Source organism: Leptonychotes weddellii, chromosome 14 (genome assembly GCF_054177405.1).
Source record: "Leptonychotes weddellii isolate Sample4059 chromosome 14, ASM5417740v2, whole genome shotgun sequence".
NCBI classification, from domain to species: domain Eukaryota; kingdom Metazoa; phylum Chordata; class Mammalia; order Carnivora; family Phocidae; genus Leptonychotes; species Leptonychotes weddellii.
Window position 1 is genome coordinate 20,468,602 of NC_138382.1, and position 23,832 is coordinate 20,492,433.

Below are 23,832 nucleotides of genomic sequence, written 5' to 3' on the forward strand. Positions count from 1 at the left end.
CTTTTCATATTCTTCCTACCTGGCAGGGCCCCAAAGCTTTATTCAATATTAAAAAGGCAGCTAATTGGATTCTCTATCTTTTAAGCCTGTCTCATCACAACTGCTAACGTGGACCTAGCATATTTTGTTGTGCAATAAATAATACATCCAAAGAAGACTGTTAAGCATAATATTGAAAAGGATCTCATGGAACTTCAAAACACCCACAGTTCAATAGATTAAAAATAAGAAAGGAAGAAAGTAGGAATAAACAGAAAAAAAGGGCAAGAAAAATAAAATGAGACCAAAGTTTAGTTTAGTTTACAAAATATAAGTCATAACATCCTATGTCCTATGAAGATGTCTAATTTCACAAATTTGAATCTAGATTTCCTAGCAAGGAATTTCCAAGGCAAAGCAGAAAGCATAACCATACCTTCCCTCCATAAAGTAAATACAAATAAGCTACTCAGAGCAATGACAAAGATCCCTAAGTCCAAGTTTTTTGAGAAATTTATTTTATGGGTACTCATAAAGAGTCCAATTGATAATGTAGCTATAAAGAATGCTCTGCCCTAAAGTTTAATAATCCATAATATGTGAAGTGAACAAATGAAGTGCTAAAAAAACAAAAAAAAAAAAATAGAATTCTTGAAGGTGACACTCCTCAGGGAGCCATATGGTGGCTCATAAGTTAAGTCCCAAAGACATTCATATACAAATGCAAGACAACTGCTTTTTGTAAGAAACCTCAAAGTATGCCAAGTATATGAGCAATCACCAGCAATTCAGTTAATCTCTGTGGACCTCAGTAATGGTCAACTTGAAAAAGGGAAGATGACTGGCAGGTGAAACAGCCTAGATAATCCCTAAGGGTCCTTTTAGCTCTGAAAAAAATGTTTGTGATTCTTTTTATTATTATTGGAGTGTAATTGACATACAACGTTCTGTTTGTTTCAGGTGTAGGACATAGTGATTCAACAATTCTACACATTACTCAGGGCTCACTGTAAGTATAGTCACCATCTGTCACCATGTAACATTATTGCAATATTATTGACTGTATTCCCTATGTTGTACTTCTCATCTCTGTGACTTATTTATTTTATAAGTGGAAATTTGTGCCCCTTAATCCCCTTCATCTATTTCACCCATCCCCCCACCCACCTTCCCAGTTACGTGTATTTAAGAATTTGTTTGTTTATTTATTTGTTTTGTTTTTTAGATTCCACATAAAAGTGAGATGGTTTTTGTCTTTCTCTGACTTATTTCACTTGACATAATACCTTCTAGATCCATTTATGTCATTGCAAATGGCAAGATTTCATTCTTTTTTATGGCTGAATAATGTGATTCTTGGTGAAATTTTTTTACTGAGCCCCTACTATGTGCTATATCCCTGGATTAAAAAGAATTCTAAACACACACATATACACGCATGCACCCCTTTGAGTATTTCATAATTTTCCTTTTCTGGAGAGTAGATTTGCTGCTATTTGCCTGTTATTATAGCAGGAAGGAATCCAATATTTGCACACCAATTGATCCATGAATGTCAACAGAGAGCAGGCACCTTCTGTCCTCTTAAATTGTTAATCTGTGAACTCAGATGAAGGTTAGAAACTCTCACTGAATATTTAAAATTCTTTTTGAATGTTTCTTCAGACTGAAATTTTCAAACAAATATGTAAATGGTGCATATGCTAAACGAGGCACTCAGCACCCCACTGTTTTAAAGCCTTCGTATTTGAAATCCCAGGAATATTTCCCACCATTAAAAAACCCTTAAGTGAAGACACAACTAAAATGTTGGGCTTTTGAAAACTTGGGGACAAAACTGTGCAGAAAAGACAGAGCCCCCAGCAATTGGTAGAAAATAAAAGAAGTGAGACCAACAACAACTAACAATCTTAAGAAGAATTTTAAAAGGTAATAGTAAATCTTCAAGGTATTTTATAGTATCATTATGCTCCAAACCTCCCAGATGACACAAATATTTAACTTTATGCATATATCACGTATGTATCATATATATGTATGTATGTGCATATGTATTTTTCCCATAATATTTTTGGGAATATTTTGGGAATATCTGCAAATCTGGTTTAGAACATTTTGCAATCCCATTCTTTCTACCTCAAAAGAAGAAAACTATATAACAAAATGAAAAGCATATTACAGATCATTTTTACAGTTGCAGGAGCCTGTCTGCAAATGAAGCATGCTTTAGGTGTGTTGTCTTGGTGATCCCAATGTTACTCACGGTGTTGCTGCTAATGAGATGATTTTCCAAAGACATGAGCAACTCTTGGTAAATTTCCAAACAAGACAAAGCACACTTTTTCCTCAATAAACATGGTAGCTGCATTTCTGAGAAATTCAGCACATATTAAAACTGTGCAAAAATTATTTTGAGTGTATATGTAAAATATTCTATGCTCAGATAATTATAAAGTGCTTTTTTACCTGCATGAATGTCCAATCAGACATTAAAATATCATGGGGGATATGTGTTATGAGCTGAGGTGTAACTCCCAAAACTACATTTTGAAGCCCCATCCCCAGTGCCTCAGAATGTGACCTTATTTGGGAACAGGTTCATTGCAGATGTAATTAGTGAAGATGAAGTTGAACTGGTGTAGGGTGAGCCCATAATCCCACATGACTGGTGTCCTAATAAAAAAGGGGAAATTTGGACACAGAGAAATGCACACAGGGAAGACGTCTTGTGAAGATGAAGGCAGAGGTGGGGTGATGCTTTACAAGCCAAGGAACATCGAAGATTGCCCCAAACTAGCAAACTAGGAGAGAGGCATGAGACAGTCTCCCTCCTGGGCCTCAGAAAAACCAAGCCTGATAACACCTTGATCTCAGACTTCTAGACTCCAGAACTGTGAGACGAGAAATTTCTGTGCTTTAAAGCACTCTGTCTGTGGTACTTTGTTATGACAGCCCTCCCCAACTAATACAACATGGATCTGTGAGCTGCCTCAAAAGAAATCTTTTCATACTATTTTCACTTTTTACACCAAGTGAACGTAGTACCCATTCAACAGATTACATTTTTGTGCAGTCTCATGCCAAAGAGATAATGTTTTATGGGGAGTGAGGGGAAAGGGAGGGAGAAAGCCATCAGAACCCAATCCATACAATTCCTCTTGGGAGAAAAAGCATCATGCATGTGGCCAGTACTGATACCTGAAGAACATCCCCGCAGCGCTGGAAGTCACTTCAGCCTTTGGTCCGACCCGGCCCGGCCAACATGGCGGCAGTGGTGCAGAGAGAGAGAGCAGGGCCTGCGGGCAGCCACTAGCCACTAGCCAGTCAGCCTCTAGGATGCGGCAGTCTGTGATCTGGACCTGCTTCCCTGGGAGTTAAAAAAAATAATAATAAATAAAACCAGAGATCGTAAGGAGCTCCCCTTTGATAACACCCTCAGGATAAGGCCCATTCCAGGGTGTTTCTCTCTTGTGCCATAAAGGTTACTGAGCACCAACATGTGCTAAGCACCCTGAGGTGCCGTGGAAATGTAACCACACAGATAGGTGCCTGTTCTCAGGCTTCTCAGCTGAGGGAGGCGGACCTTAATTGGAGGGTCATGTGTGCAAGGTGACCAGCAACCCCAATCAGTGCTCAAGTACAAGATACTGGAAGATTGTATGAGGGGTAACATTGGAGTTAGAGAAGCCTTCTCCGGGGAAGAGACATTTGCGCTGATGTGGGAATCTACATGGAAGGGGGAAGGGAAGGAGCTTGGCACAGGGAAGGAAAGAAGGGCTGGTGTGACCAACAGTTACACAGTGGGGTGTGGGGTGACCCAAGATGAGGTGGCAAGGAGTCACACTATGCGTGACCTTGTGACCTAGGATGAGGGTCGGAACCCAGTGATTTTAAGCAAGGATCAGTCTTGAGTTTTACAAAAAGATCTCTCTGGCCACCTCATGGAGATGTGATAGGTAATTGTTAACATTCCCCTTTCTCTACAGGGCAAAATGATTTCCAATAACAATTACTGTTTTCTGGAGTTGTTTAGGGTTCGTGCAATACCTTTAAATGTACTTTCATTTTAAAGACATCTTAAAATCAGCAAATCACTTCATGTATGAACAAAAAAGCACACATATCAAACTTTTGCTGTTGAAAATTTTAAACATATAAACTCTCCACATGGTTACATGGAATAATAGAATTAAAGTAAGTCAAGTTCTCTTTATCTTTATAATCACTGTGCTACAATTGTGTAATTTGGATCTGCTGTATAAATGCTCGAATGTGAAGCTCCAGAAGATACAAACCACCACGAAAGTGAGCTCCTCTGATTCTGAATCATCATAAACTTAACCTTCAAAAATGTGGATTGACGAGGCCATGTGTGTCGGGGGCCGAGAGCTCAGGGATCCATTTCCACATAGAATACAATGTTTATTAAAGGGTAAGTATTCAAATGGACTCATTTAAGGCTCATATATTAATTATTAGTATTCCACAGCAACTGCCGCAATTGTATAGAACTTAGATCATCAAAAAGTTGTCTTTTCCAGCAATTAGTACTTCATTGCTGAAATCATTTAGAATTGCCTGTGCATGGTGTTAGTAAAGACCAGACTGACTTTTAGTAGGTTTTCTTATTGCTTTTAAACTCTTTACAGTCAATGCACCTCCTTCCTAATTGCACCCAGGGCACATCTCTGCCCTCTGCCCGCCAGCCCTGAGGACACCACTGGTGTGGAGAATGCACTGAAGGAGAGCAAGGTATTTGGAGGAGGCCGGTAGGAGGGAAGCCCATGGCAGAGAAAGTGGAGGCTTCCTAGGGCTTTGTGACTGATTGGACATTCAGGTGGGGACAGCAATGAGGCCATGTTACCTCCCAGCATTCTGCTGGGACACCCAGGGGACTCATTGGTATGTAGATGGGTACTGATGCCACAAGAATGGCCTGGGGAGAGAGGATTGCACAATAGTGCTAAACATTGATGAACTCTAACATGGAGAAGGGAGTATGTTGGCCAATATTATTTCCATTTTGTAACTGGAAAACCAAGGCACTGAGCGATTACATCACTTTTCCAAAAGCAAGTTAAGAAAGATACCAGGGTTGATTTTTGGCCTCATCATGTGCACCCAGTCACTTGGTCAAACTGTGTTTTAAGAAAGAACCATCTTTGGGAGATGTTGAAAAGAAACACAGGGTCTATCACTCTGCCATGCCCGGGAAGAAGTGCCTACAGATGTTATCAGTCTCTGGCACAGCTGGAACTTATCTGAAGAGGACATGGTATGAAGGGAGCAACGTAGACTTTCTTTGCTCTGGAAATAGATTTGTTTTATGTGAAACATGGTCTCAGGAAGTCCAGGAGGGCTTCCAGAGACGTAGAAGAAAGCCCGGAGAGCATGGCATCACCAGAACCAAGAGGGCATTTCAAGGAGAGAGACCTCTTCTGATATCCCTGGTACCTAACCATGGGGTCTTCACTTGTGGTAGGGGCTCAATACTTGCAAGATGGCAGGAAATCAGATAGACTAGAAGTCACACTAGGCTAGTGATCAATTCCCTGGATCTAGATCCAGCTCTAGGAAAACTAAATGTGCAGCCTTAATCGAATAATTGAACTCATTTCAGATGGGACCACTTCCAGAATAATTAACATGTTGCTCTCCATTCATCAGATTGAATCACGAATTCAAAAAGCAGAGCTGGAAGGGGCCTTAGAGACAATCTCCCTTCTTTGAGCCTTTCAATCTAAGGAAGCGCAGGCTAAGAAAGAGCCTATGCTTTGTAAAGCTATATCAGGATTCAATCCCACATCCTCTCCCTCCTACGTTACTGTTCCATCTTACAGGTCCATTATCTTTCTTCATGTGTGGAAGAAAATGAAGAAAGCCACTAGATTCTCTGAATACCTTTGTGTACACGTACATACACACACACACACACTGAAAATTGTAACTGAGGCCTAACTCAGAAGCCCTACAATGTTTTCCCATCAATCTCTCCAACCTCTTGTACAGTATTAATAGGGCCAGCTGTAACAAAGAGATAAATAAAACTTCAGGCACTGTTGACAAGACTAAATTTTGCTGACCACATACACCGCTTCTATGGCAGTTAGCGACATTGCGTTCAGTGAAGTCAGCATACCACTGGAGAATTTGGAAGACCACTGTTTTCTACTCCGGCCTAATGAAATATTTATTCTGTGCTGCTTGATTTTGCCATAAAGAAAACCTTCAGAAAATTGTTTTTGCAGAGAGTTCTGTGTAACATAAAACATATAGTTGACCCTTGAATAACTCAGGTTTGAACTACATGGGTCCACTTACATGCAGATTTTTTTAATAAATACAGTACACGACTAAATGTGTTTTCCCTTCTTTATGATTTTTTAATAACGTTTTTTCTCTAGCTTACTTTATTGTAAGAATACCGAATATAAAACATATAATGTACACAACATGTGTTAATCAACTGTTTATGTTATCAGTAAGGCTTTTTGGTCAATAGTAGGCTACTAGGAGCTTGGGGGAGTCAAATTACACAGATATTTTACTGCACGAGGGGGTCAGCACTCCTCACCCCCACGTCAGTCAAAGGTCAATTGGAGTAGAAATTAGAAATAGGTTTGATCAATTCCAACTCAACTACATTGACTCTAGTGAAGACATAGGTTAGCAGGTCTCATCAGTTCTCTCTTATTACTGCTTATAAGAAATTTGCTGTTCTCTGTACATTCAAGGGAACCCACTATTTACCTTAAATGTTCCAAGGCACTACAAAATTGTCCCTGAAGACCATCTTTAGTGCTATGGAAACTGCAGAATGTTTATGTCAATTGCAAGTCACGAGGGGACTTTCGTCTTGTTTCTCCATCATGGGGGCCCTGAGCTGCCTTCCATACTTTCCCTGGAGTGACAGTGGCCTTTCTTCTCCAACCTAGTAATTCAGCTACCTGTCTAAAGCTCTCAAATTCCACCCCGTGCCATAGAGTTCTCATATCACACCCATTGTATGAGGCTATTTCATGATATTTTATTTTGATTTTATCTTCTAGTCCTCAGTACCAGGGGGCCTTAAGGGAAATAAAAAGATAAAACTTCAAAAGCAGCACCTGACAATATAGTAAAGAGTCTGTGGCACATTCCCAGGCAGGTATGATAGACCGAGGTGTGTCACCCATGATTATGGAATACCATTTCAGTGAGGCCAGGACCTCACCCTGACACCTGCTTAGTGCCCAGCAGTTGTCAAATAACCTTTCCACAGCTCCCTAGGAAGGGTGCATGGAATAGTGGAGAATGCACCCGGATACAGAGCCAGAATGCCTGGATTAAAGCCCTGGCTCTGCTATTTATTACTGCGTGATCTTTTAAGAGTTGCTTAATCTCTCTGGGCTTCAGCAAATATGGACCCTGGATGGCTTGGTGGGTAAAGAGTAGGCAATATAACAGCCCACTTCGTGGTCTACATTCGGCCACTTGCCAGCTCTCAGTCAATATGGCCTCAAATGCCTTAGTTATAAAACAAGAACAATAATATCTTCCCTGTTTGCAGTGTTGCTGTTATGAGGAAAGGAGAGATGAGATGTAGAAAGCCCTGTGAACTACACAGTCTTCAAAGATTGAGGGAACACCCCCCTTGGTCCTTCTTACCTTATCCATTTGTCTGTTAAGATCTCATTTAAAAGTTCACACCTTTCTAGAACCCTTTCTCCCCAGCACTGGAAGTACCATCCACAGTCCTATGTTCGGTAGTGTGATTGCAGATGGGCCAGGAACTCCAGAACACTGGGTCTCTGCTGCCTTAGAGCCTGAATGAGAAAACTCACAGCTGGACAGAAAGCTGATCTCCTCCCCCTTCCTGGCCCTCACTCCCTGGGTACACAGGATTGCCTTTGAAATACTAAAAGAATCAGGAGCTTTCAAAGCACAAAAAGTTGGAGCATGATTTCTACAAGTTCTTGATCAAGGTTGGCCATCCTTCTTTCTACCCCATGGCAATTCCCTTGCTCACAATCTGATTTTTTTTTTTTTAAGCCTGCCTTTTCCTTTCTCCATACCAGCATACACCTTTCCTCCTGCTTGTTTTTTAAAAAACAATGTTTACATTCACAGACTTAATAAAGTGTTCTACATAGGTGAAATGACAAATACTATATTTTAGGTTCTCAACTCTCTAAGGAAGTAATGGCAGAAGGTGTTTTTATCCCTGTTTTAGAATTTAAAAAAATAAAAAGGCAAGAGTCAGAAAGGCTGGGTGATGTGCTGCAAGGCCACCTAGACAGCACGTGGCCAAGCCTGGCCCCACACGCCAGCCTGCTGACTCAAGGTCAACATTCTAACCATTACCCCTTGTGGGTTCCGTAAGAAACACAAGAGATACAGCCAAGAAGGAACATTCTAGCCACTTATAAAAAACAGATAGCCTGAATCTAGAAGTAAACCAGAAAGTTAAAAAAAGGAAAAGGTCATTGACTCCAAGAATAACAGGCAGCATTTTGGGGTCATTCAGTCTCCAGAGTCATGTTCAGAAGGCCAAAAACACACCTCAGAGGATTTCGGATTCCTGGATGCCGTTGTGCCTCTTCTTCCCTCTGTGGTACCTGGATGCCATACATTTGCTTCAGATATGGGACTTCTTCCAGTGAAAAATGCAAACACATGCCTCCGTTTTCCTTTTAGAACTAGGATGGGGTGGGGGTAGAAATAGTTAAAAGTACCAATGAGAATATGCTGGAAGAAAAAGTATATATATGATTTTCTCCGCTTTTTGCATTCGCTTCAACAGACATACAGACAGAGCGAGCTTGGCGCCTGGATTATCAACCCACTTCCAGCAAGGTTAGGTCTCGGAAATTTCAGGGCAGTAGTGTGGTGCACTGAAAAGAACCCCAACTCTGTAGCCAGCAGCCTTGAGTTTCCATCCCAGAATCGGCCGCTTAATAGCTACGTGGCCCTGGGATGCATTTATCCTGCCTGGAAACATGGGAGTATCTTTTGGAAAGTTATAGCCAGTATCACAAACTTATGACCAATGGGCTTTATCGGGTCCACAGACATAATTTCCTTGGCTCCCAAAATTGTAAAATGTATCTTACAGATTCCTTTCGAGGAGGCCTGCCTTCTCCTGTTTAACACACTCTATTCTTCCCTCTGGTCTTATACTGACCTGCATTAGGGTCTGTGTTCTGTGCCCAGGCCCATGGACCTCTTCTTCAGGAGTCCCGTGAGGATGTAAAAGCTCCTAGCATACAGCAGACCCTGAGTGAATATTCTGAGCGCTCTTTGCAACCGGAGAAGTGACATTCTGCAATCTGAGTTTCAACTTCCAGTGTCTGTTGCTGGCCCCTCCGCTTCTCCCCCTTTCCCATGATGGAGAGCCCAGGGCATAGTCCTTAGGCCTCTCTCCCCTTTCTTACCACCCTTATTCTCATTGGTGACCCCGTCCAATCTCATGGCTTCAAATAAGATCCACATACTGATGGTTCCCAACTGTGTAGATTCCCCAGTGTGTTCCAGAACGGACATATCAGGAACCCCAGGCTCATTTATCTAACTGCATGCATGACTGTCTCCACTTGACTATCTAATAGTGGGATAATCACACATTTGTTTCTGTGGAACCTTCCTGGTTTGCATAGGACAGTCCTGGGTTATGCCTATGGTCCCAGCAGCATTCCATCTGATCTAGCATGTGTCCTGGATTTTTCTTTTTTTTTTTAAGATTTTATTTATTTATTTGAGGGAGAGAGAGCATGAGCAGGGGGAGGAGCAGAGCGAGAGGGAGAAGAGGCTCCCTGCTGAGCAGGGAGCCTGATGCCGGACTCAATCCCAGGACCCTGAGGTCATGACCTGAGCCCAAGGCAGACGGTTAACTGACTGAGCCACCCAGGCACCCCTGGATTTTTCATTTTTAATGAAATATTATCATTATTATTTAAATTAAAATGAGCTGGGATGGGTTTGTGAGGTCTCCACTTTGTACTTCCAACTCCTGCCATGGTCTTGCCTAGTAATATGGAAGATGCATGGGCAGTAAACAGAGTTTTCATGTTAACGTGGTTATATTTAAAATAACGCATCTCTCTTTTCCCAACCATTTCAAGATGAAACCTAATTCTCCCTCTCAAATATAGTACTGAGGACACTCACTGCTTTAAAGAAAGTCTGGATAGAAGAGATGGCTAACTCAGGGGCACCTGGGTGGCTCAGTCGGTTAAGCATCCAACTCTTGATTTCAGCTCAGCTCATGATCTCAGGGTTGTTAAGATTGAGCCCCATATCTGGCTCTGTGCTGGGTGTGGAGCCCCCCCCACCTCAATCAATCAATCAATCAATCGTATAAGAGTTGGCTAACTCCTGGTATCAGGTAGTAGAGGAAAAATATTGAAAGCTCCTGCTGCAACCAGCCACTTGGTGCACAAGCCAGTTTTGCTCTGGATGCTACCATGGCCTGCAAAATGTGTGAAGACACAGGCTGCCAGTCAGTGAGGTCAGGAGCCAGTGCAGGAATTACAGTTCAGGTGCACATAAAAAATATGCAGGAAATAGAGTGAGCACAGGCCTACGAGTAGATTAGTCTTAGTAGGTTAGTGAACTTTGTTACAGAGGTCTTGTCATTTATAGCATGGTATTAATCTATAACTACCTATTTATTTTATTGTTTGAGAACAATTTTTAAGTTTTTATTTTTGCAATAAATCCTTTCAGCAGCAATGAGCTGAAAAAGAAATGAAAGTGAATGTGTAAAGAAAAAGTAAGCAGACGAGCTTACCTGCCTAAAAAAAATTGATAATCAAAGTGTAATTTACACAAAATGTTGACACTTGCCAGGTTGTGGTGACATCAGTGACCACATGAAAACCAGATACACATCTACTGAAGAAGCCTCAGCACTTAATTTAAAATCGGCTCAACAGTGATTGCAAGAAAGCTGTGCCCAGAGATGATTCAGCAGATGCAACTGCGAAAGGTATATTTAAATATTGTTCTGGGAAACATGAATTTTCGCATCAATTAAATGACTCTCTACAAAATTAGTTTATTTTTGATTCTAAGTTTTCTTGTACATGTAGGAAAATTGAAGTGACAACAGTTAATGATGCCAGTTTTATCTCAATATAATCAGATACTAAAAACAGACAATCATTTAAGGTAATCTTTTTAAAAGACTTTATTTATTTATTTGAGAGAGAGAGAGAAAGAGAGCATGATGAACAGGGGAGGGGCAGAGGGAGAAGCAGACTCCCCACCGAGTGGGGAGCTCGATGTGGAACTCGATCCCAGGACCCCGGGATCATGACCTGAGCCAAAGGCAGACGCTTAACCGACTGAGCCACCCAGGTGCCCCTAAGGTAATTTTAATAAGGGTTAGATTTTGGTTTTTTACCCAATTAATGGAATCAAAATAAAACTTTTGGAAAAGCAGTCTGACTAGAGTGAAACATCTTACATTTTGTGAATGTTGTTGTAAATGAATTCAAAAAGTCAATGCTGAAGATAAAATTATTTTTGCAGTGATAATATAAATGCAAATTTTGGTAAAGCATAGTGTTGTGGTAAAAAAACAGTTTTTTTACTAAACTAAGAATCTCATGAGGCAGAAATGTACTAGGAAGTGATTGTATGCACACGTTAGAAATAACCTGTGACATCTTCTGATCAAAATAGACTCTCTAGTTGTCAAAACTTACAAATCCTAAATATACGATATTTAAAAATATTTATAAGTACTTACAAATATTAAATGGAAATTGTTATAAATATTTACAAATATATCTAATATTTGTAAGTAATATTTGTAATTTATATATATATAAATTACAAAACAGTGTGTGAAGCAGAAGTTAAAATTTATATGCAAGGCAAAAATATGCTTTCTCTCTTCGATGCATACCCTCAAGCAAATTTTAGAAAAGTCTGAGCCTTTAAAAAGTGCTTTGTACGCTGTGAATTGTGCAAGACTGTTGAATCTCAGATCTGTACCTCTGAAACAAATAATGCAATATATGTTAAGAAAAAAAAAAAAAAAGAAGAAGAAGAAGGTAGCGGGAGGGGAAGAATGAAGCGGGGGAAATCAGAGGGGTAGACGAACCATGAGAGACGATGGACTCTGAAAAACAAACAGGGTTCTGGAGGGGAGGTGGGTGGGAGGATGGGTTAGCCTGGTGGTGGGTATTGAGGAGGGCACATTCTGCATGGAGCACTGGGTGTTATGCACAAACAATGAATCATGGAACACTTCATCTAAAACTAATGATGTAATGTATGGGGATTAACATAAGAATTAAAAAAAATAAATTAAAAAAAAACAACAAAAACAACAACAACAAAAAAAACTAATGATGTATGGTGATTAATATAACATAAAAAAAAAGATAAAAAAAAACCTCTTCAGTGTCATTATAAAATGTTTTTTAAAGCAAAAAAAAAAAAGTGCTTTGTAGGGAGAGAGAGAAAGAGAGCATGATGAACAGGGGAGGGGCAGAGGGTGGCTCAGTCATTAAGCGTCTGCCTTCAGCTCAGGTCATGATTCTGGGTCTTGGGATCGAGCCCCGCTTCGGTCTCCCTGCTCCACGGGAAGCCTGCTTCTCCCTCTCCCACTCCCCCTGCTTGTGTTCCCTCTCTTGCTCTCTCTCTCTGTCAAATAAATAAATGAAATCTTAAAAAAACAAATAAATTTAAAAAAGGTGCTTTGTAAATTAACCTTAAATGTTCTACACTCATAGAACATTTTATAAAGAAGTCCTCTAAATTGTTGGTACCTCTTGTTCTGCATCACTTGAAAATTTTTAGTAAAATATTCAATGAATGGAGTATCAAAAATTTCAGCTTTTGCAATTTGCTTTTTAAAAGTTTCAGTGATAAAAGCTAATGCTTAAAGGCAGGTATTTACCAAAATGTATTCTATAAAAGCAAGGGAGGAACTGAAAAAATCAAATAATCAGATTTCACGTGGGAAACAAAATTTAGCTGATGTATAGCAAGGCTCTTTTGGTGGAGCTCCTATTTTAATTATATAATTTTATATTCTACATTGAAATGAAATAGAATTGAGAAAATACAAAAATTTTCACCATTTATATTTGGAAAAACATCAAAAACAATCATAAACAATTTTTTTGATGAATTTTATCTTATAAAAATATTTGTTGAATAAACACAAATCTTATGAAAATATTGTGGCTGCTATATTTACAAATTTCAATACAGAAAAATTAGAATTCAGACTGTCGTTCACTCTAGAGGATTTACCATGAGCTTACTAGATATCCAGACACCTATAAAGAGCATCAACTTAAAATATGATGGCCTACGGATGAAAATCAACTGAAAGTATCCGTAATTTTAAAATTGTAACCATAGAATGCAACCCCTTTCTCAAACAAAAACTAAGGAAGTTTGTTGCCAGATTTGCCTTGACAGATATGTTAAAAGAAGTTCTTTAGAGAGAAGAAAATTATATAGATCAGAAACTCAGATCTACATAAAGAAAAGAAGAGCATCAGAGAAAGAATAAGTGAAGGTAAAATAAAACTTTTCTTTTTCTTATTTTGAACAAACACATTAGAGTTTGTTCAAAACATTAACAGCAACAATGTACTTGATTATGTAGGCATATGTATATAAAATGAATGGCAGCAATGATAAATGGGACAGGAAGGAAGAATTAGAATTACTTTGTTATTACTGTAATGTACTCATGCTACCTGGGAAGCAGTACAGTGTTATTTGAATGTGGACTTGGATTAGTTGTAAATGTATATTGCAAACCCTAAGGCAACCACAAAAAAAAAGTTTTTAAAAAAAGTACAACTAATATGCTTAGGAGAAAAATGAAATTATATAAAATACTCAACAAAAACCACAAAAGACAGAAAAAAGAGTGGAAGACAAAAATAGGAACAAAGAACTAGGACAACAAATAGAAAATAGTAATGAATGTGGTAAATATTAATCCAACTATATCACTTGCAACAGTGCAAATGTACCAGTTAAAAGACAGAGATTGTCATAATGGATCAAAATACAAGGCACAACTATATACTGTCTACAAGAAACCTACTCTAAGTATAAAAGACACCTATAGATTAAAAGTAAATGAATGGAGAAAGATATACTATGATAACACTAATCAAAAGAAAGCAGGAGTAGTTATACTGATTTCAGAAAGACTTTAGAGAAAGGAACATTATCAGGGATAAAGAGGGGTATTACATAATTATGAAAGGGTCAATTCTCCAAGAAGACCTAATAATCCTTAACACATATGTGCCTAACAACAGAGCACCAAGCTTCTGAGGCAAAAAATGATAGAATTGCAAGGAGAAACAGATGAATCCACTATTCTAGTTGGAGACTTCAACAACCCTCCCTCAGAAATGGATAGATCCTGCAGCCAGAAAATCACTAAATACACAGTTGAACTCAACACCACCATCAATCAACTGTACATAATGGACATCCATAGACTATGTCATCCAACATCAGCAGAATACATATTCTTCTCAAGCTCACATGGAATATTAACCAACACAGACCACCCTCTGGGCCATTAAATACATCTTAACAAATAAATTTAAAAGAATAGAAATCATATGGGGCACCTGGGTCGCTCAGTCGTTGAGCATCTGCCTCCGGCTCAGGTCATGATCCCAGCGTCCTGGGATCGAGCCCCGCATCGGGCTCCCTGCTCCACGGGAAGCCTGCTTCTCCCTCTCCCACTCCCCCTGCTTGTGTTCCCTCTCTCGCTGTGTCTCTCTCTGTCAAATAAATAAATAAAATCTTAAAAAAAAAAAAAGAATAGATATCATACAATGTCTGTTCTCATATCATAAGGAAATTAAACTAGAAATTAATAACAGAAAAATAGCTGGAAATCCCCAAATCCTTGGAAATTTAAAAATATACTCCTAAATAACATACTCAGAATAGCCAATATGATATTAAAGGAGAACAAGGTTGGATGACTGATACTGCCCAACTTCAAGTCTCACTATTAATCTACAGTAATTAAGATAGTGTGTTAATGGTGAAATAATAGACAAACAGATCCCTGGAAAAGAAGAGAGAGCCCAGCAATAGACCTCCATAAATATAGTCAACTGATCTATATTTATGCGAATATAGAAGCGAAGACAGTTTGTTCATAAAATGATGCTGGAACAATTGGACAGCCACATAAAAACAAAAATGAATGTAGATATAGACTTTACACCATTCACAAAAATTAACACAGTATGGATCACAAATTGAAATGTAACATGCCAAAGTATAAAGCTTCTAGAAGATAACATAGGAGAAAAACTAGATGACCTTGAGTGTGGTTTTGCCTTTATAGATACAACACCAAAGATAGGATCCATGAAATACATAATTGATAAGTTGTATTTCATCAAAATTTAAAACTTCTGCTCTGCAAAAGACATATCAAAAGAATTAGAAGACAAGCCACAGACTGGGAGAAAATATTTGCAAAAGATACATCTGATAGAGGTCTGTTATCTAAAACATACAAAGAATTCTTAAAACTCAACAATAAGAAAACAAACATCACCATTAAAAAATGGGTCAAAGACCTTCACAGGCACCTCACAGCAAAGAAGATATACAGATAACAAATAAGCATATGAAAAAAAATTCTCTACACCATAAGTCATCAGGGAAATGAAAACTAAAACAACAATGAGATACAATTGCACACCTATTTGAATGGCCAAAATATGGAGCAGTGACAACACCAAATGCTGACAAGGATGTGGAACAACAGGAATTCTCACTCACCACTGGTGGAAATGTACAATCACTTTGGAAGACAGTTTGGCATTTTCTTACAAAGTATATATTCTTTTACCATAAAATCCAGCAATTGAGTTCCTTGGTATCTACGCAAAGGAGTTAAAAACTTATGTCCATACAAAAGCCTTCACGTAGATGTTTATAGCACCTCACCTCTGTTTGTAATTGCCCAAACTCAGAAGCAACCAAAATGTCCTTCAGTAGATGAATGGATACAACTGTAATACATCCAGACAATGGAATATTATTGAGCATTAAACAATGAGCTATCTAGCCATGAAAACACATGGAGGAAATTTTAAATGCGTATTACCAAGTCAAAGAAGCCAATTTGAAAAGGCTACATACTGTATAGGACACTATATGACAATCTGGAAAAGGCAAAACTATTGAGACAGTAAAAAAAAATCAGTAGTTTCCAGGAGAGATTAGGGAGGAGGGCTGAAAAGCAGAGCAGAGAGGATTTTTAGGGCAGTGAAACTCCTCTGTATAATACCATAATAGTAGACACATGTCATTATGCATTGGTCCAAATCCATAAAATGTAGAGCAAGAGTGAGCCCTAATGTCAACTAAGGACTTTGAGTAATAATATGTTAATGTAGGTTCATCAGTAGTAATGAATATGCCCCTCTGGTCAGGGATGCTGATCATGGGGGAGGCTATGCATGTGTGGAAGTACAGGGTACATGGGAAATCTCTGTACCTTCCTCTCAATTTTGTTGTGAACCTAAAATTGCTCTAAACAACAAAATCAATTAAAGAATCAATTTGTAGACATTTCAAATATGTTCACTTATGGCACTTTAATTTGTTTTAGCATCCTTTCACTCTCAGATATTTCTCGTTTTAAATGATAAATTATATGGTTCTCCTATTACTAGCATCACAAAATTAACACCTCAAAAACTGAAGCTCTGTTATTCCCTCCACCATAAATCCACACTCCTCTTAAGAGCTGCCCTCCTCTGTTAAGGACATTCCATCCTTCCGGTTTCTCAAGGCTTGAAGTTATCTTAAACTTCTCTTTCTCTCCTCCCTCACACCCTGTGCTAAATCCCATTGGATCTACCTCCAGAATATATCCAGAGTCCAATCATTTCCCATCCATTGCCAGTACTTGACCTAAGCCAACATCACTTTTGTCAACATTTATTTATTTTATTATTAACATATAATGTATTATTTGTTTCAGGGGTACAGGTCTGTGATTCAGCATTCTAAAAAGCAAAGGTAAGTGATTCAGCCAGCAAGATCAAGTTTATTTGGGAACAGCAGAGGAATTGCAATCTGGGACAAGCAAACTATAGCAAACCACAGGCAAGTCGTCAGAACAAAGGAGGAGAGGTCCTTTTATACAGGGAAAAACAGGGGGGTTGTTTGGCACAAAGTTCATTGGAGGAAAATGAAAGTTCCAAATGGGTGGCAGCTTCTCATTGGCTGTAGGCGATAGCTGTGTGCTGGCTTCTTATTGGCTGCAACTGAGGGCCGCTTGCTGTTGCCTGGCTGAGAGGAAATCTTCCTCCTTCCTGCTGGACTATGCAAGCTGAGAGTGGTAGAGGGTGAGAGCCTTCCCTTCCTAGCTTCCCCACTCCAATTTGAAATTATGTTTCCTTAACACATTTTCACACTTCTCACTTAGATGATTAACTCCTCCTTCATCTGCACCCAGCTATTGTCAAGCCAGAGTGAAATCTTTTTTTAAAAAAACAATTTAAATATTACCATTTTGCAATACCTAATGGATTAATAAAGGTTAGCATTGAATGTCAACAACTGCTAACATCACACAAAAAGAGCAACAACTAGACATCATACTTCCTGATGGAAGAACACAATGCCATCTAAAAAGTTATCTGACAAAAATAAAACCCGAATCTGAGTAGACCTCTATGTCTAATTAATAATCTATAGGAAATACCAGGGCAGAGAGACATGTTGGAGTAGCCCCAAAAGATACCATCAGCAAATCCAGAATGTGGAAATCTCCACAACTTCAGCAACAGCAATCTGGGTTTTTCCACAAATAAACTGAAGAGTTAAAAAAATAAAATAAGGGGAGAGGGAAGAACTTATAGATTAAAATAGACTAAAAGATGCATCAACCAGTTGCAATGTGTGTCCCTTATTTGGATCCTGCCTTTAAAAAAAAAAAAGACTAAAATATGACATTTATTGGAGAAATAGAAGGATAAATATTGGTTGGGTATGTGATGATATTAACATGTTATTATTAATTATGTGGGCATAGTAGTATTGCAATTATGTTTTTTAAATGTCTGCTCAACAAACTCCAATGTCTTCTCCTCTCCTTCAGAATTAAAAGCTACAGCTCTTACAATGGCTGTATGATAAACCTATACAAACTGGCCCTTTTCCCTGTCACTTTATCTCTTATTACTCTTCCTCTTAGCTAATAGGTAATTAAGAGCGAGAGAAGGTTCAGTGGGTGGTGGAGAATGCAATACTAAACAGTATTAACCAGAACACACTAAAAGTCATCTAAAACTGAATAGTCCTAATATCCTACCAACAGTTCTCAGCTACTCTTCAACTTCCAGTACAGAGCATTTAAAAACGTTTTTCTTAAAACAAAATCACAATTTAGATTTAAGTGGTATTCGAAATAAATTAAGAGTAAATAGGACATCAAGAGGAAGACATGCCTGAGTATATTAAAGGGAGGATAAACTGCAGAAGCTAGCTCCAGATTATAAAGAAACTAAGGCTTGTCTCTAGAAGGATTCATGGTCATCATCCCCCCTCCTGGTGGCTACACATTGCCCCCCCCACCCCCGGAATAAAGTGCACGCCCTCGATTTAACCACCATGTGAGCAACACATGACAGCTCCCCGTGCAGGTGGGTGCAGCCCTGCCCTCCCAAGTCAGCGCCAGGAAACTGCATATTCCTCTACTCCAGCCCTAAAGCTGCCTGTTTAACTCTGAATGGCCAACGTAATTGTGAAATGAAGCAACTTGGCCCTTGTCCACAAAGCAAATACAAGAGTGACCTGGCCTCCCCCGAAGTGGCCAGGTACAGACACTGCTGGTGACGGCAGCCTGTGTGACCTGGTAGGAACTCTTAATCATGCTTGACACACAGAGTTGCAAATAGGGCCAGGAAGTCACAAGGAAAGCACTGTTACACCCATCAGCCTTCTCTAAACAACCAACCAGAAAGACAAGTCCTGGAACTGGCTGTGGACGCCCTTTGACGCGGAACCCCAGGAGCCACGGTGTAAAGTAACCTGCAACCCTGTGGCCACGTTAGCAGTAGGACCCTATGGGGAGTGTGGTGTTGCCATCAGCACAACACACGGGTGTGTGGCTGGGTATGCGCAGTGAGAGTCTTCTCGAATCCCACAGCTCTTGTTCAGGATCCTTCTTTAGTGGTGTTATGTTTCCAGGCGGGTTCCCATGAGCCTGAGGACACATACAACCTCTGCAGCTCCTCCTCTCTCCTGACTACCCCACCCCCCACTCCAGCCGGATCACCTGACAGAAGGATTTCTATAGCTACTGCAAAGCCACTATTCCCAGCTGAGCTCTGAGCCCAGAAGTCATCAATTCCCTGATGCCACTCACCTCGGGCTCTAGTGTTGAAAACCCAACACCACCAACACCCTCAGGCTGAACCCCAGTGTCAGATCTCAGCACAACTACACAAAGAGAACAGGCTTTCTTCATCTCTTCCTGCAACTGAGGTTGATGTCCAAGATCCCAGCATTCAAAGAAGAGAAGCTCTCTGCCGAGTACAGAGGTTCAAGGGCAATGAGACCTGGAGCCAGACTCCCTGGGTTCGAATCCCAGCTTTGCCACTTCCCAACTGTATGGTCTGGGGAAGTTTATCCCCTTGCTTCTACTTCCTAATCGGCAAATAGGGTCAAAGTAGCGTGTTCTTCAGAGGGTCCTAATAAGGATTTAATTAGTTAATATACTTGAAGGTCTTAGAACAGTGCCTGCCTCATAGTGAGACTTATTTATGATTCTCTAAATAAGGCCATTGAAGTAAATAAGTAAGGAGTAAGCAGATAACCTTGGGAAAAAACTCATGTAATGGAAATAAGACTGGAATTGGCCTCAGGGGTGGGGACTGGCATCTCCTCGCTCCACCACAAACTAGCCAATATCTTAGGTAAATCGCTTAAAGTCTTTAGAGCTTTCCTGGCAATACCAATCTCTTTCCAGATTGCTATGGAAGCCCATGAGATGTTCAAGACAGTAACACTTTGTAAATACATATTCTACAAATGTTGGGGATATGCCTCTTGCATTTCCTTTCTCTTGCAACAGCTCTATTGACACGTAATTCACATACCATACAACTCACCCATTTAAAGTGTGCAATTCAGAGATTTTTTGTATTTTTACAGTTTTGCAACCATCACCATAATCAACTGTAGAACATTTTTAACATCCCCCACAAGAAATCCCATCTGCTTTAGCAGTCACCCCTCATTACTCACTCTCCACCCACCCACCCCCAGCTAGGTAACCACTAATATACTTTCTGTCAATATAAATTTGCCTACTAGGGACATTTCATATAAAATGAAAAATATAACATATGGTGTTTTGTGATAGGGTTCTTTGACTTGACATAACGTTTTCCGGGTTCATCCAGGTGGTATTAGTACTTTATTCCTTTATATAGCTGAATAACAGTCTACTGTATAGATATATCACATATTATTATCCACTCGTCAGTTGATGAACATTTGGGTTGTTTCTACTTTTTGGCTATTATGAGTAATGGTGCTCTGAACATTCATATATGAAGATAGTTCTCCTGGCCATGTATCTAGAAGTGAAATTGCTCGGTTTCATGGCTAATTTGATAATTAACTTTTTGAGGAACTGCCAAATGTTTTCCAAAGAGCCTGCTCCAGCAATCCTACCAGTTTCTGCACATCCCTGTCAATACTTGTTATTATGGGGCGCCTGGGTGGCTCAGTTGGTTAAGCAACTGCCTTCGGCTCAGGTCATGATCCTGGAGACCCGGGATCGAGTCCCGCATCAGGGCCCCTGCTCAGCAGGGAGTCTGCTTCTCCCTCTGACCCTCCCCCTTCTCATGCTCTTTCTCTCTTAAATAAATAAAATCTTAAAAAAAAAAAATACTTGTTATTATGTCTTTTTTTTTTTATAGCCATCCTAGTGGATACAAAATGGTATCTCACCATGGTTTTGACTTGCATTTCCTTGATGGCTAATGATGTTGAGCACCTTTTAATGTGCTTATTGGCCATTTGTGTATCTTCTTTGGAGAAATATCTATTCAGATCCTTTGCCCATTTTTAATTGGGTTATTTGTCTTCATATTATTGAGTGGTTGGAGTTCTTTATATATTCTAGACACAAATCCTTTACTCCAATATCGTTTTACTCCCACCACCTCCTTTGGGCTGTTATTGGCAAACATATTACATTTCTATATGTGATAGATCCACAGTACAATTAAATACATATTGCTTTGTACGGTTGCTTTTTAAATCCATTAATACAAGAAAGAAGAAATGTGCATTCATCCTGTCTTTTATAATTACATAATAACCTTTACCAGGGTTCTTTGTTTTTGTGTGTGTGGATTTAAAATTACTATCTAAATAGTCTGAAGAACTTCCTTTAGTATTTCTTGGAAGATGGGTTGGCTGGCAACAAATTCTTTATCTTTGTTTATCTGGGAATATCTATATATCCCTTTCATTTTTGAAAGATGGTTTTGCTAAATATAAGATTCTTGGTTGACAGGTTTACTTGTTTGTGTGTTTACTTTTCGAATTTTGACTAGGACATCCAACTGCCTTCTGGCTTCCATTGTTTCTGGTGAAAAGTTTCTGGTGAGATGTTAATCTTATTGCAATTCCTTTGTATCTGATAGGTCACTTTTCTCTTGCTGCTTTCAAGATTTTCTCTTTATCTTTGGCTTTCAATATTTTCACTGCGATGTGTCCTTGTGTGGATCACTTTGCATTTATCTACTTGGAATTTGTTGAGCTTCTTGGATGTACATTCTTTTCTCATCAATTTTTTCTCTCTTCTCCATCACATACTTTCATTATGTGTGTGTTGGTGTGCTTACTGGTTTTCTTCATTCTTTCCTTTTTCTCTCTGTTGGGTTGCATGATCTCTATCTTCAAGCTTGTTAATTTGTTCTTCTGCTGGTTCAAATCTACTGTTGAACCCGTAATGACAATTTCCAGAAACTTTAAATGGTTGTTTTTAAATGATCCTCACAAGGTATGGTTGTTTCACTGGGGAGTAAGTCTTCAGAGCTCCTCATGCTGTCATTCCAGAAGTGGAAGTCCCTCCTGTGTTCTTTATTGTTAACCTCCTCAGAGATGTTAAATTTGAAAACATTTTTCTCTCCTTTAGCCCACTTTACTATTGAAAAACACTGGGCGCCTGGGTGGCTCAGTTGGTTAAGTGGCTGCCTTCGGCTCAGGTCATGATCCCAGGGTCCTGGGATCGAGTCCCACATTGGGCTCCGTGCTCAGCAGGGAGCCTGCTTCTCCCTCTCCCTCTGCTACTCCCCCTGCTTGTGCTCTCTCTCTCTCAAATAAATAAATAAAAATCTAAAAAAGAAAAAAAGAAAAACACCGTATCAGGGTGCCTGGGTGACTCAGTCAGTTAGGCATCTTAGTTTCAGCTCAGGTCCTGATCTCAGGGTTGTGGGATCAAGCCCCTTGTCAGGCTCCACGCTCAGCAGGGAGTCTGCTTGGGATTCTCTCCCTCTCCCTCTACCCCTCCCCTACTTGCTCACTCTCTCTCCCTTGCTCTCTCTCAAATAAATAAATAAATCTTTTTAAAAACACCATATCTTACACTGAGGTCCCACTCAAGCACTTGCTAATTGACAAGTCTTGTAGGCAGTTCTTGCCTTGTCCTTCTGACACCATTATTTACTCCATCCTGGAGATTTTCTTCTCCCCTGGTTTCACTATTCAGGTCACCCCTAACCATAAAATGGCCAGGTTTCCTGAAGCAGGTCCTTTCCTTCTATCTACTTTTAAATGTTGATGCAGCGCGTGGAGGGTATTTACACTGTCTCTCTTCCCTTGGTACCTGGATGCCCTGGCAGCCTCATCCACGCCCATGACTTACACTCTCACTCATGTCTTCTAACCACCAGTTCATGTCTCCAGCTGAAACCTTCCCTTGAGCCCCGACACCCAACTGCCTACTGGACATTCCTGTTGTGACCCCCAGACACCTCAAATTTAATAAACACATCTAAGATTGGACTCCTCCTTTTCTCCAAAGCTCATTTCTCTTTTCTCTCATATTTCATATTTGGTTAATTATATCCAACTGTCTAGTCACCTAAACCAGAAAGATGGGAGCTTTCCTCAGGTCCTCCTCTTTTCTCACATTATATTGTCCTGAGAGCTGGGCTTTTTCCACAAAGTCTCTGCCTTAACTCAAGCCCTCATTGTTTGTCAACCAGCCTAGCATAACCTTCCATCCTTCCCCACTGCCAGTCCATTCTCTACATGGCAACCAAGGTGATCTTTCTAACTCACAAATCTGATTATATGATTCAGTGCCAAAACTTTTTATTACCACACTATTGTCTACAACCATGTTCCCTAAGTTCAGTGATTTGAGTACTGCCTTCACGATTTTTGCCATAACTATCATCATCATCATACATTTATTTGCATAGCATCTTTACCATTATTTGCTTTCCTAGATTTATTTCAAGAGGAAATGTGATCTTTGTATTTGAAAAATCAGTATCACTGGTCATGAGGAAGGGAACTAGAAAAATAAATCCATAGCTATTAAAACAAAAAAATATTTGTTCAAGTACCATCTAAACCCTTTTGTATCACAGCATTAGTACCCTTACCACTAAGAAACCAACTCCTAGAGCAAAATCATTGTCATGCTACAGAAAGAAAAGGCTTTCAAACTTTGGATAAAGGTAAGACATAAGATGGCTTATATCAAGGGATGAATATTATTGAGTTTTTTGTTTCTTCAGTATCTACGGTGCCAAGCCAGTCCAATGAGAAAGGGTAACCAACATTAGATCAAGTTGCATCAAAGCAAGAACCATG